This window comes from Perna viridis, chromosome 8, assembly GCF_037379345.1.
Source record: "Perna viridis isolate PV_CMFRI_1.1 ecotype Kerala chromosome 8, ASM3737934v1, whole genome shotgun sequence".
Taxonomy (NCBI): Eukaryota; Metazoa; Mollusca; class Bivalvia; order Mytilida; family Mytilidae; genus Perna; species Perna viridis.
Genome location: NC_142452.1, coordinates 27,784,556 through 27,799,046, shown reverse-complemented (window position 1 = coordinate 27,799,046; position 14,491 = coordinate 27,784,556). Strand labels below are relative to the sequence as shown.

Below are 14,491 nucleotides of genomic sequence, written 5' to 3'. Positions count from 1 at the left end.
GGCATGAAAGTTTGTGATTTTGGTGCCGATCGGAAATTCAAGATGGCCGCCACCGAGGATCTTAGTTTAACATTGGACCCTATGGGAAAAACATGTAAACATCTTCTTCTCGGAAACCACTTGACCAAATTAAACAAAACTTGACACTATTAAATGTTCACTGGTATGAGGGGATGAAAGTTTGTGATTTTGGTGGCGATCAGAAATTCAAGATGGCCGCCACCGAGGATCTTAGTTTAACATTGGACCCTATGGGAAAAACATGTAAAAATCTTCTTCTCGGAAACCGCTTGACCAAATTAAACAAAACTTGACACAAATGTTCACTTTTATGAAGGGATGTAAGTTTGTGATTTTGGTGCCAATCGGAAATTCAAAATGGCCGCCACTGAGGATCTTACTTTAACATTGGACCCTATGAGAAAAACATGTAAAAATCTTTTTCTCGGAAACCGCTTGACCAAATGAAACAAAACTGGAAACAAATGATCGTTGGCATGAGGAGATGAAAGCTTGTGATTCTTTTGCCATTTCAAAATGGCTGCCACTGTGGATCTTAACTTAACCAAAGTTTCCGCTCGAGAAAATATACATCTAGAGGTCGCCACATGATCTTCAACAAGTGGGAAATTTCCTCCATGTAGCAAGCTCTAAATTGCCCCAATAAAAACAAAGTGGATAAATCAGTGAACACAATACTGAGGGGGGGCTGGAGGGAGTCTGATCCCGGAATCCCGACTTTATTTTTACTAAATCCCGAAATCCCGAACAACAATGGAACTTAAAAACTGCTAAAATCCCGATTCCCGGTGGATCTATTTCCGGAAATCCCGGGCTTAATTCTCAGAAATCCCGAAATCCTGAGCTTAAAAACCTCTGATCCCAGCATCCCGAAAAAGGTCCGGCCCTTCCTCAATACTATATCAGTTTATCATTTATGGTAAGAAACTAAAATGTTTTAAAAAAAGACAACTACATGCCAGTGACTATATTTCCTGCCTTGGGACAGGCGCAAACAATATGTAGCGGGGTTAAACTAGTTTTGTTGGATCCAAACCCTCCCCCTCTATATGGTCAAAGGCTAAAATAAATACAAAGTTAGACACACAGTAAAAATCAACCTGAAATACATCCAATTCATTAGAAAAGTACCTCAACAATTATTAACAATAACATAGAAGACAAACAAATGAGGTATAAACAATGAATGCTTGCAGTTACTGAAAGCAAGCTCAGGACACAAATAAGGATGACAAATCTTCAAGCCTCCCAACACAAAAAATATCAGTTACAAAACTTCCAAAGGATTTAGAACTGCAACATCATAGACTATGTTGGTCTAGCAAGAAGTTGTGCAATGACTAAAATGCTAAAATATGAATGATTAAGTTATAATGTAATGATCTAATAAGAGTATCAATATTTTTTCCTACAAAGACAAGATTTAATGATCTGACAACAATGTCGAATTTATATCCTTTATGAATCAGTCTATTTAAATAATTCTTAAGATTTGATGGACATTGTTTGCATTTATGTGCCTTGTAAACTATATTTCCATACAAAACTGGATGTGAAATGCCTAGTTTAATAAGATTAGTTTTTTAGCAAAGTAATCATGTTGGAGGCTAAGAAACGCTGTGTTTTGCAGAAATTTCATGGATTCCGCAAAACAATGGCAATTTCTGCATTTTTAAAGGCCTGGTTCCGGATTTTAGTATGTTGGGGTTGCAAACTATGCATTATGTCCCCTTTCCAACCTGTCCCATGCAATAATTCCTGTTTACCAATGCTTTAAATTGCAAGAAAATCTTCATCTAAGGAAAATTCCTTGTAAATTTACGCAAAATTATATGAAATATTTAGCAAGTAATTAAACCAGATGAGCGATACAGGTTCACGTGAGCCTCTGGTTTACTGTATGCTTTTTCTTTTTTATGAGCACAGCTTTGATTTTTGATTTGTGGCTACAACATAATGTTTGAATGTTTCATTGTCAGTTACAGAGAAGTTAGACTGTGTTGCTAGTTGGAATGGCGTTTTTCCAATACCTTAATATATTCTGCTGATATAGATTCCATCGGCCTGGACATTTTTTGTCTTAGGATCCTAGCCATGTAGTCTTTTCACCCTTTTTACCTTTTCTCTCTGCATTTTCATGTCTTCATTTTTCTTTTCTGTTATTTTAGCCACTTAATTTGATCTATACTGCATACCTGATACAGATGGAGGGGGGATATTTGATGCCATACAAACTTGATGGTAACTTGATGTACTTATTGGTGTGTGTTGAAGACCCACTTGCCTGCCTACATTTACATGTATTTTGGCTGCACGACGACCGTGCTTGTTGCTTTCAACGTCTTCGTACAAGTTAAAGGTTTTTGATTTGTATTTGCACTTAGTACACTTTGCCACTTCTGTTCAAGCTGAATCCCATTTCTGTTCTTTCAATAAATCCTGTCTAAGTAACCTTTTTACTTCGGTGACATTTGTATGTGCTCCCTAAATACTTTATTCTACATGTCACTATTTTTTCCTATTGTTACAGTTCTATTTGTCTTTCTTTCAGATCTGTAGGCACAAATAAAAGTTTTTACTATAAATTTCCTTCTAATTCAATTTTAGAAAGGATTTATTTTTCGTATAATCAATCAGTTGAAAAATGGTCTATTTAATTACCTCCCTTGTTTTCATTATTTTTTTTATCATGCACCATTTACATCATATGCTCATATTTCTGTTTTCCATATCTACTTTTTATAGTAATTTCATAACTGTATTTCTTGACAGTGAATAAAAATAAAAGTTTTATGTAGATTTCTCTTGTTTTTAAGGATTTCAAAAAAAAAATGGGGGGGGGCTATTTTCATGTGCTCTACCATAGACATTTGAAAAACTCCAAAACTCTCTATTTTACATGTATTGAAAAACTTTCTTTTTTTACATGTATAAATATGGCTTTCATATATCAAAGTACTTCTGAATAACTTATTTAGTTAGATTAATGTAAAGATTTGTCTTGTGCAGTCTTAATTTTATTCTCAGCACATTTTCCACTTCAGTCTTAGCTGCCTGATTTGTACACAACAACTGCACAGATGTCATGGAGACTGGAATTTCTGTTGAATGTTTGCTTGTTGGAGATTTAGTCAAAAGATCATATTCATCCAGTGTTAGTTTCACAAAATTAGTCACTTGTATTTCATATACTTCAGAATTTGTATGTGTAAGCCCTTTATTGTGGGGTGTGTTTCCATTCCTAAACTTGTATTTTTTCAAGTGAACAGCATAGTGTCCCTTTTTTAAAATTTTGTCATGAAATTACATTGTAAAATTCTAGAAACAATATTTGATTATCATTACCAGATATTCTTGTGCCTTTTTTTTTGGTTAAGTGGTTTTCTTCAAGAAATCAACAGAATTTTTTTTATATTGAAAAGTCAGGGGTTGAAAATTCCTAAAGCCCGATGCCCAGGACTAAAAAAAATGCACCTCGGGACTTGTCGTTTTTCAATGAAATAAGTCTGTCGGGCATGGCAAATCTAAAAAAAATAGAACTAATTTTTGAAAGATTTCGTTGTCATTATTTGGACCATGTTTCTTGATCTATTCCCTGACCTTTAAATAGTAATAACTTTATTTTTAGAATGGGTATTTACTAGATCGATCTATTGATTAGTCATTCTCAAGTCTGAATCACACCTGCGCTTGATCAGACACATTTTTTGACATGCTACAAATTTTATTAATCAAGCGCTGGAATGATAAAGATCAAATTTTGTTGATAATTTTTTGAGGATAAGATCGTTGCTCAATTATAATTTCACGGTTAAAAAAAATGCAGAAATGGAAAGCTGATGACAAGGCATCAGATGTGGAGATGGAATCAATTGACACTGTGTCTTCTTCCCTGCAAACCTAGAATTATACATAAGAATATCAGATAACAAAATTGCATTTATATTGATTGGGACTTGACATAATATTGTTCAAGCTTAGTGTACAAAAGATGAAAAAGTCCAGGGCTCGGGTCTTCCCAAAAAAATGTTCAACCCCTGAAAGTTTTGCTGAATAATATAAAATTTACTCTGGCCACAAGTGGAGGCAAGATACTAAATAAAGCATAATATTTGGTCTTTGAATATAAAAATGAGTAATTTACTGAAAAATATTTAGGTTTGATGGAATTTGTTCCCTTATAGGTATAAAACCACTAAATATTCATGAGATCAACAAGCACTGCCCATTTTGGGGAGAAAAATTTGAGGTAAGGAAATGAGTGCCAGAACTTAGACCATTGAATAACACTGCTTGGTTTGAATTTTTTTCTTACAGTACTTTCATTTTTCTAGTAATTTTTATTTTTTTTTTTTTCAAGAACTGAAATATTTTTTTTCACCAAAGATCTAAAGAATAGGGATGTCCTGTATAGAAACACAGTGCTGAAATACATTGTTTACAAACAAGCCATGTGAATTGCCAAAAAGTTCTGCATGACCATATAGTTTGACAGCGGCATAAGATGAAACTATATATCTTTTTATCTAAACAATATATGAAAAATCCAGGTTTTGAATGGTAAAAAAATATGGGTGTTGATTTTGTGATGGCTAAGCATAGAAAGTAATGGGAGTTTTTTTTTTCAGAATTTATACCTATAAAGGAGAATGTTTGGTAAGGACCCTTTTTTGCCTCTTAATTTGGGCTTTTTTGAAAATTTGATTATCTGATTTCTAAGTAATAGCAGTATAGTAAAATGGTGGCAAACACTGAATTTAAGATGTTTTTGACAAGATTTATGATTTTATTCCAGAAATAACAGTGTGCATTTATGAGACTTTTACAAAAACCTTGAACATTTCTGCAATTTTTACGGTGATTTTTGTGTGGAGCGGAAGTTGCCACACATCTGTTGACTCAAGATATTTTTACACGAGTTGTAACTGACAATTATACACAAAATATATGAAGCAAGAGATTCAACATGCATGTGGCCATTGTTCAAAGAGTAATAAACTACACAAAATTTGGTGTTTTCCAGCCTTTTTAACAGATTTTTCCAATCTCGGTCAAGTTTGAAGGGCTTATATGTTCAAATTATTACCATAAACCAATCAAATCAACTATAGAACACATTAAAGAGCTTGAGAAACAATATTAGAGTTTCTTCATGTAGACTTTGTTTTTGAGGCCAAATTTTGCCCTTAACAAACCAACTTCTTTGTCGGCTACAACCTTATTTCCCATGGAAGTTATAAAAAAAACTTGTAAGGTATTTCAAAACATATCACATTTACTCAAGATTTTTTTAAAAAATTTATCGCAAACTTTGCCTGTAGTAATAGGTACAAGTATTGTATTGATATTCTTGAGCGGGTCTACGTCAAAACATGGAGGCTAATAAAATAGTCAGAGTTCCTTTTATGTTTTTTTTTTTTAAACAGCTGCATGTAATTTTTAACTTGAATTTTGGCCATATTTAAAGATGTATCCAAGTAGATAAAATGTGTGATTTTTATATACAGATTCAAAGACAGGAAAGAGGAGGTATGTCCAGTTGATAAGGAGTACTGCAGCACAACACCACCAAAGTGAAAGTAGAAAACATGTGCTTTTGACTTTAAGGTTTGACAGTTTCCCAATCTTTGTGGATTGGTCTAGGTTTTTTAAGTTAAAATCAAATTTCTTGAAACATTCTATATGCATGAAAGTTGTACATGTATCATAATTCAAGATATTGATCATTACAATATAATTACAAATTAACATATCAATGATATAATTGATACACACTTTTTATATAACATCATAAGCAACATAAAATTATGGATAAAATAATAATAAATCATCATGGATACGAGACTAACTAATTACCTCACTTATGTTACATTCCTTATGCATTTCTTCCTCTCTGATAATTTCAATAGAAGAATTTGTTTTTTCCTACCTACTGACCTAAGCTTTAAATCATTGGGTTGAGAAACAGCAAACAAACATATTTTTGTGTTTGGGCTGATATAGAATTTTTCTGTGTATGTGTGCACACTTACATTTGAAAGTAAAAATCACTCACCTAATGCATTTTTGCTATTCTTAATTGATATTTTTTCTAAAAATAATATATATTTTTGAGGATTTTGGTCACTTAATATCAAATTTATTCATGTTTGCCATGTTGTAGAACAATTTTAATGCAAATTTCTATTATGACGAATATTGTAGTTGTTGACAGGTCTGGAATATCTTCTTTTATCATACTTTAGTGATATTTCTTGCAGTAAACCATAAATTGTTCATGATTCAGTCTGAGGCCTAATTTGCATAGCATAATGCATAGAATTTCAAGTATTGTGGTATAATTTTGGCAAATTGTGTTTTATTTCATGTATTAAAAGTAATTATCTGTTTTTTATAGGATCAAGCAATCAATGATAGATGTCAGTTGCCAGGTTGTTTAGGTTAAACTGAACAACTGTGCCCTGCAGCAGCACCATAGGTTTATGTATTTGGAAACTGTTTGAAAATAACATTCTTAAGAGATTTTTGTAAGCATTTTTATTTGTTAGCATATAAAGCACAATCAAATTGTGTAGTTAAAATGTTGATTTTCTACTTTTCCAGACAAAAGAACTGCATTTTAGTAAAAAATGTGTTTTTCATTGCTTAATTTACCTAGTAGGTTAGAAAGCAAGAGATGAATAAAATAAGTAAATTTTACAGTTTTGTTTATGTATTGGGGATATGTTTTTTATAAGAAATACACTTCTTTATCAAACTAATGATGAGAGAGTTCAAGGATTATAGTGGAAACTAAAAGAATGTAATTCAGAGACAAAGACAGGCATGGATAACTGACACACAACCAAGAATAAAAAATCACTGAAATATTATACAGCAGTCCCCCTTTCTAGGGCCCCTCATTTGAAAGACCACTCCTTTCTCCTGGCCATATTTCTCTTGCATTAACTCTTTTATATACTAATTAACCCCTTTTTGAAGGCGACCTTTTTTCGGCCAAAAATATCCTTTGTCCTCTCAAAAACAACCATGCTGTTGTTTATTGACAACTTTGATAACAATGATAAACCAGAAGTTTGAGACCGGATGTTCAATAGTTTGACCTGAAAGGTTAAAGTTACACTTCTGTGATTGCACAATTGGTAAACAAAGATGACATCTGTTAAAAAAAATGAAAGTGTTGACACTCGAAAACAAAGTTAAAGTCATTAAATTAACTGAAAAGGGTCACAGTTTGAGGAAGCTGGCGGCAGATTTTAAGGTGTGTAAAATGCAAATTCAAAATATTATTTGGAAAAAGGAGAACATTTTAATTATGAAAACAGTCTGACATCAGTTCATTTTTCAAAGTAAATCTGATACAATGTACACGTTCAAGTTCTTTTAATGAATGCATCTTATGTTTAAATACATTGTTATATTTTAATGTGTCATACTTGCATTTTAAACAGATAATAAAAGGCATTTTAATATTCATAAAACATGTAACAGACATTATCTGGATTATACATAAAGGTCCTACAAAAGAAAAGCAAATCTGTTACATAAGGAACATTTTGTATATATTTTCAGCCATTTTGATTTTCAGATCAATTCCTTTATAGAGACCACCCCTTTTGTAAAGCCTCTTTTATGTTGCAAATTGGTTGTTCTCTCAAGAGTGGGACTACTGTACATGCAAGGTAAAACAGAAGTAAATAAGCATCTAAGACTCCACAAAAACTGGAAGCATAACCATAGTGCACTGATATGGTAAGCATCCTCTGTTTTTCTAGCAACACCCGCTCAGTTGCTCATAAAAAGTCAATTCAGGGAAGAAGAAAAAAGAAAGAAAAACTATTGGCATTTTGTACAAATAAGTATTCATTGTGCAGATGGATTCACTACAAGTTCATGACAGCCATAAGTAATATGGTTTTATTTTGTTCAGTTTTCATTATTTATGGATTGAACTGCATTGAATTTATTTCTTTTTTTCAGGAGGGAAAAAAGCTGTCTTCCTTGATGTGTTCAGTGATTGTAATATTCCCAGACAAGGGTCAAACTATAGTATTAGACCTTTGTAAATATTTATTTGTGTCATAAAATGGATGTATTTTTTGAAAAAAAAACACTTTTCCTATTTGTTCACCCAGGCGAATGGAGGAAAAATAGCATTTATTTTCCGGCATTAGGTTGATCAGTCACGTACCCTGTTCAAATGAAAGGAAGAAGAACTTTGGAATAACAGATTGGTATACTGACACAGTTTGTAATGAGCATTTTTCTCTCAGATTTTTAAGGATAGAAGTTTAAAAAAAATAGGTTTATTTTATTTTAGAAAATACATAGAATATGAAATTTTGATAGATTGCATATTACAAATGAGTGTGGAAAAAAAAACTGCTGAACTTCTGGTACCTTTAAACTTCTGTATGAATGGCGATTCATGTCACAATAAGGATATTTCTATAACGATGCTTTTTAGCTCACTTGGGGTCCGTCGTCGTCGTGGACAAATTTTAAAATATCTTCTCCTCTGAAACTACTAAACTGACAGGTTTTAAACTTTGCATGATTATTCCTTAGGGTGTTTTGCACAAAATGATCGTTGGGATTTTTGATCATTGAAAAAACATGGCTGCTGTTACTAAAAATAGAACATAGGGGTCAGATTGCAGTTTTTTGCAAACAACTCAAAAATCGTTGCCTTTAGCAAATATCTGGCACGAATAAAATTGTTCAGCATCATGAGATGGACCTATGCCAAAATTTTCAAAATGATTGGTCAACTGATGTAGGAGTTACAGCCCCGGAAACAGATTTTTTTTTTGAATTTTTGTATGTGCAACTTTGAAAATCTATTCAAAATCTATTGGACAGAATTCAATGAAATTTGGCATTTATGTTTCTTAGGGTATTCCACACAAAATGGTTGTTGGAATTGTTGATTCATGAAAAAACATTGCCGCCGTTACTAAAAATAGAACATAGGTTCAGATGGCAATTTTTTGCAAATAACTCAAAAATCGTTGCCTTTAGCAAATTTCTGTCTGGGTAATATTGTTTAGCATTATGAGACAGACCTATGACCAAAATTTTCAAAACGATTGCTCATACGGCCCCTGAAACAGTTTTTTTTTATATTTTCGCATATGCAACTTTGAAAATCTGCTTCTCAAAATCCATTTTACAGAATTCAATGACAGTTAGCATACATGTTCCTTAGGGTATCCCACACAAATTGACCGTTCGGATTAAGACGGGTTTTTGAGAAAAAAAAAAATTGTTGCCTTTAGCAAAATTCTGGTTCAGGCCATGAAAATGCTATGAAAAGCATTTCCTGCATTTGACAATTTAGTTGATTTTAACTTAGCCTGTCTCATTCCTCAAGTTTTTCAAATAAGGAAATGGTTAACCAGGTGAGCGATTCAGGCTCTCTTGAGCCTCTAGTTTCTTTCGTGATAGTTTTAACTACTTACTGGAATTAACATTAAATTAATTGGTAGTAGCATTTGTTTAAAGTATTACAACACTTTGAGGGAATGGGGTTATTTATATAATTTAAAGTATGTTTCTCGCAAGTATCATGATACTTGATAATTGTGTAATGATAATAGTTGAACGTATTTGTATTCCACTTATTTTAAATAAATTGAAAAAATATATGTTGCCATTCCCCTATCTTTTACCTTTACTTTTGAACAACACTTACCAAAATCCATCCACGTTTTTTTTTAAACCCTTAGCAAAGTTACCCTATTTTCAACAAAGAAATTTGAGCAAATTGACCAATAAGTGGTCAAATACCAATGGCAGTGTTTTCAGTTAGTCCTTCGATAGGCCTCAAAGTTATTTAACTCTAATGTCTTAAAGTGAATTAATTTGTCAATCCAAATTATTTGGCCATTTCTGTTACACTAAAAAATAACATCAGAAGGAGAAAGAAGACTTTGCCTTAATTGTAGTCATACACAAATCAAAGTAGTTCTATCCCCAGGTGGCACTAAAAAGTTCAGTTAAATATCACTAGAAAATAAACAACAAAAATCTTCTAGTAATTTTGTGTGAAGCGAAGAGCTGAGAAAAGAAATAATGGTAAAAATTTCAACCATTTAAATAACTGTAATTTTAGAATCTGATCATACATCGATTTCTAACTGTAGGTCAAGGTCTGTATAATCCTTTATCTCAAAGTTTTTTTGTTTTTTTTTTTGGGGGGGGGGCATAGATGCTATGTATCAAATATTAAATTAGGAATTTTAAAGATGATACGTCACTTATATAGTGGAAACTGAAATTAAAGGTTCTAGCTAAACGATATTCTTTCTTTCGAATCAGATCAGCTATAAAGTCGGCCTCATAAGAGTGATGAAATAGGTCAGCTAGTAGAAGAGTACAATTTGTTCCCACTGGAATGCCCACCATTTGTTGAAAAAGGCGTCCACCACAGTGGACATATATGTGTTAAACTTTCATGTACCAACTTAGAAGTACCTATACAAGGGAAACTCGTATTAAATTACGGAAATCAAATTGTCTACAGACTCCAACTACACACCTTTAACATAATACATCCAAATTTGTTTTGCAGTCGTATAAAAATGGTAAGTCTAAGTATTTCACTAACTGAAAAATGGACTTAATTATGTAAAAAAAATAACCTTAATTTGTCTCCTGATCAACCAAAAAATAAGGCATGTGTAACATAATTCAGTAGGTAATCTTGAAATAATATTCAATTTCTTATTTTATGTAATATGAAGAGTAAATATTTGATACAAAATGGCTTGCTTAATGACTTAGACTGTTTTTGTTTGAAGGTTGTAGCTTATGACTATTCCTCAAATTCAAATCACTGTTTAAATCTAAGTGACGCGTAATGTCAAATATAGTTCACTTAACCTAGAAAACCTGGGAGGGAAAATGTTGTATACTTATCTAGCCATTCAAATATTGTGTTATTGTTTAAATCAGAAGGATACATCATGCGTCTGTTCTTAAGAAAGCGTTTTTTTTGTGTTGTTTTTTTTTAAAGGCATATACCTAGAAAGTTGTGATATGTAATTAAAGCGGTGTAAAATTGAACAATATCAAAGATCTTGAATGGATACAAATGTTACCTTTCTATACATCCATTAAATCATTCATTTCCCTCACACCTTTTTCGAAACCTACACTTCACATGGTCATATTACTTGGAATCATACTTCCCTTACCAAAATATGCACATCACATCTGATGCAAACTGCACTCTTTGCTTTGTTATAGTCCGTGAAATAACACTTTCCGGTCAAAACCCATTCATGCTCATAACGTCTGATGCGGATCCTGCGCTTGAAATGGCCGTTTGTCCGAAAAACTACCCAAAACCAAAATATAGCCTGGTTATGTAATCTGATGCGAATTGTATGCTTGACATGTCCAAACTCTTTTAAACAGATGATTCGAAGCCTACTCTTCACATAGCCAATACTACTAACATTGCACTTTCCTTACCAAAGTATGCTCATCATATCAGATCCCAACTGTACCTTTAACATTGCCATAGTCCGTGAAATAGCACTTTCGAGTCGGAACTCATTCATGCTCATTACATCTGATGCGGACTGTAGTCTTAACATGGCCGTATGACAGAAACACTACCCAAACAATTGCATGCTTATCACATCATATAATAATTTTACATGGCCCAACTGTTTCAAAAATTTTATTCTTGCTAAAATCATACATGCTCATCACTAAAAATGCCAACCGTTTTCTTAATAAGGCCAAAGGACTTAAAATATAATTTTCCTAACAATTACGTACACGATCATCACATCTGACGGAAACCGTACCCCTGACATGCCCGTATGACAGAAAATCTACCCAAAAATGCATGCATATCACATCATATAAGAATTGAACGCCTAACATGGCCAAACTTTCAAATAACTTATTCCTGCTAAAATCATATATGCACATAACTTTAGATGTCGACCGTTTTCTTAATATGGCCAAAGTACTTGAAATATCATTTTCCTACCCAAAATCATTAATGCTCATCACAATTCATGCGTACAGTTCTCCTTTAAATAGCCATTATACAATTCCAAAGATAACAATACTGTGTGAAATATCCCTTTCGTACCTTAATTCTCCATACTAATCACATATGATGCGAACTGAACTCTTAACATGGTCATACTATCTGAAAAAGCACATTCTTACTAGAATCATACATGCTCATCACATCTGATTTGATATGTAACCTAAGTATGACCATGCTACTTCAAATAGCATTTTCCTACTTTGATCATACATGTTCATCACATCTGATTCGTAATGTATCTGTAATATGATTTTAATACTCGATATAACATTTTCCTGCCAATAACGTACAGGTTCATCACATCTGGCGCAAACCGTACCCCTGACATCCACGTTAGACAGATAAAACTACCAAAAAATGCATGCTTATCACATCATATAAGAATTGTACGCCTGATATCGCCAAACTGTTTCAAATAACTTATTCCTGCTTAAATCATATATGCTCATAACGTAAGATACCAACATTTCCTTAATATGGCCAAAGTACTTGAAATATCATTTTCCTTCCCAAAATCATTAATGCTCATGACAATTGATTCGTACTGTCCTCACTTAAATAGCCATTTTACAATTCCAAAGATAGAAATACCATTTTTGTACCTTAATTCTCCATACCAATCACATATGATGCGAACTGAACTTTTAACATGATCATACTATTTGAAATAGCTCATTCTTAGCAGAATCATACATGCACATCACATCTGATTTGATAATGTACCCTACGTATGACCATTCTACGTGAAATAGCATTTTCCTACCTAAATCATACATGCTCATCACATCTGATTCATACAGTATTCTTTATATGACCTTATGACTCGAAATAACATTTTCCTACCAATAACGTACATGATGACCGCATGTGACGCAAACCGTACACCTGACATGCCCGTATGACAGAAAAACTACCCACAAATGCATGCTTATCACATCATATAAGAATTGTACGCCTAACATGGCCAAACTTTTTCAAAAATTATTCCTGCTTAAATCATATATGCCGATAACTTAAGATACTAAACGTTTTCTTAATATGGCCAAAGTACTTGAAATATCATTTTCTTACCCAAAATCAATATTGCTCATGACAATTGATGCATACTGTTCTCCGTTAAATAGCGATTATACAATTCCAAAGATAAAATACTGTGGTATGAAATACCCTAAATGTGACCGTACTACTTTAAATAGCACTTTCCTACCTAAATCAAATATACTCATCACATCTGATTCCTAATGTACTGTCCATATGACCTCACGACTCGAAATAACATTTGCCTACAAATAACTTACATGATCATTACATCTGACGGAAACGGTACCCCTGACATGTCCGTATAACAGACAAAGATAGCAATACTCTGTGAAATACCATTTTCGTACCTTGATTCTCCATACCAATAACATATGATGCGAACTGTACTCTTAACATGATCATACTACTTGAAATAGCACATTCGTACCAGAATCATATATGCTCATCAAATCTGATTTGATATGTGTCCTACATTTAACCATGCTACTTCAAATAGCACTTTCCTACCTAGATCATACATGCTCATCATATCTAATTCGTACTGTATTCTTGATATTCCTTACGACTCGAAATAACAATTTCCTGCAAATAACATTCATGATCATCACATCTGATGGAAACGGTACCCCTGACATGCCCGTAAGACAGAAAAACTACCGAAAAATGCATGCTTATCACATCATAAAAGAATTATACGGCTATCATGGCCAAACTGTTTCAAATATTTGATTCCTGCTAAAATCATACGTGCCCATAATTTAAGACGCCAACCGTTTTCTTAACATGGTCAAAGTAGTTGAAATATCATTTTCCTTACCAAAATCAAAAATGCTCATGACAATTGATGCGTACAGTTCTCCTTTAAATAGTCATTATACAATTCCAAAGATGGCAATACTCTGTGAAATACCATTCTCGTACCTTAATTCTCCATACCAATAACATATGATGTGAACTGTACTCTTAACACGATCATACTACTTGAAATAGCACATTCGTAACAGAATCATGCATGCTCATCAAATCTGACTTGATATGTATCCTAAATTGGACCATACTACTTCAAATAGCACTTTCCTACCTAAATCATACATGCTCATCATATATAATTCGTACTGTATTCTTAATATATCCTTACGACTCGAAATAAAATCTTACTGCCAATAACGTACATGATAGTCACTTCGGAGGGAAACCGTACCCCTAACATGGCCGTTTAACAGACAAAATATCAAAAAATGCATGCTTATCACATCATATAAGCATTGTACGCCTGACATCTCCAAACTGTTTCAAATAACTTATTCCTGCTAAGATCATATATGCCCATAACTTAACATGCGAACGTTTCCTTAA

At 33.0% G+C, this 14,491-nt stretch overlaps 1 long non-coding RNA gene across 11 annotated transcripts in view; it reads left to right on the top strand.

Moving 5' to 3' along the window:
- The window catches only part of LOC148610066 (uncharacterized), a 47,831-nt gene that overhangs the window by 9,129 nt on the left and 24,211 nt on the right, over nt 1–14,491 (top strand). Inside the window, exons 1-6 of one of the 11 annotated variants that reach the window (XR_015914711.1) lie at nt 1,908–2,262; nt 3,066–3,175; nt 4,650–4,677; nt 5,529–5,628; nt 6,419–6,548; nt 8,002–10,607. This is a non-coding gene — a long non-coding RNA (uncharacterized LOC148610066). The other 10 variants (XR_015914709.1, XR_015914706.1, XR_015914705.1 and 7 more) reach the window with 10 other exon arrangements.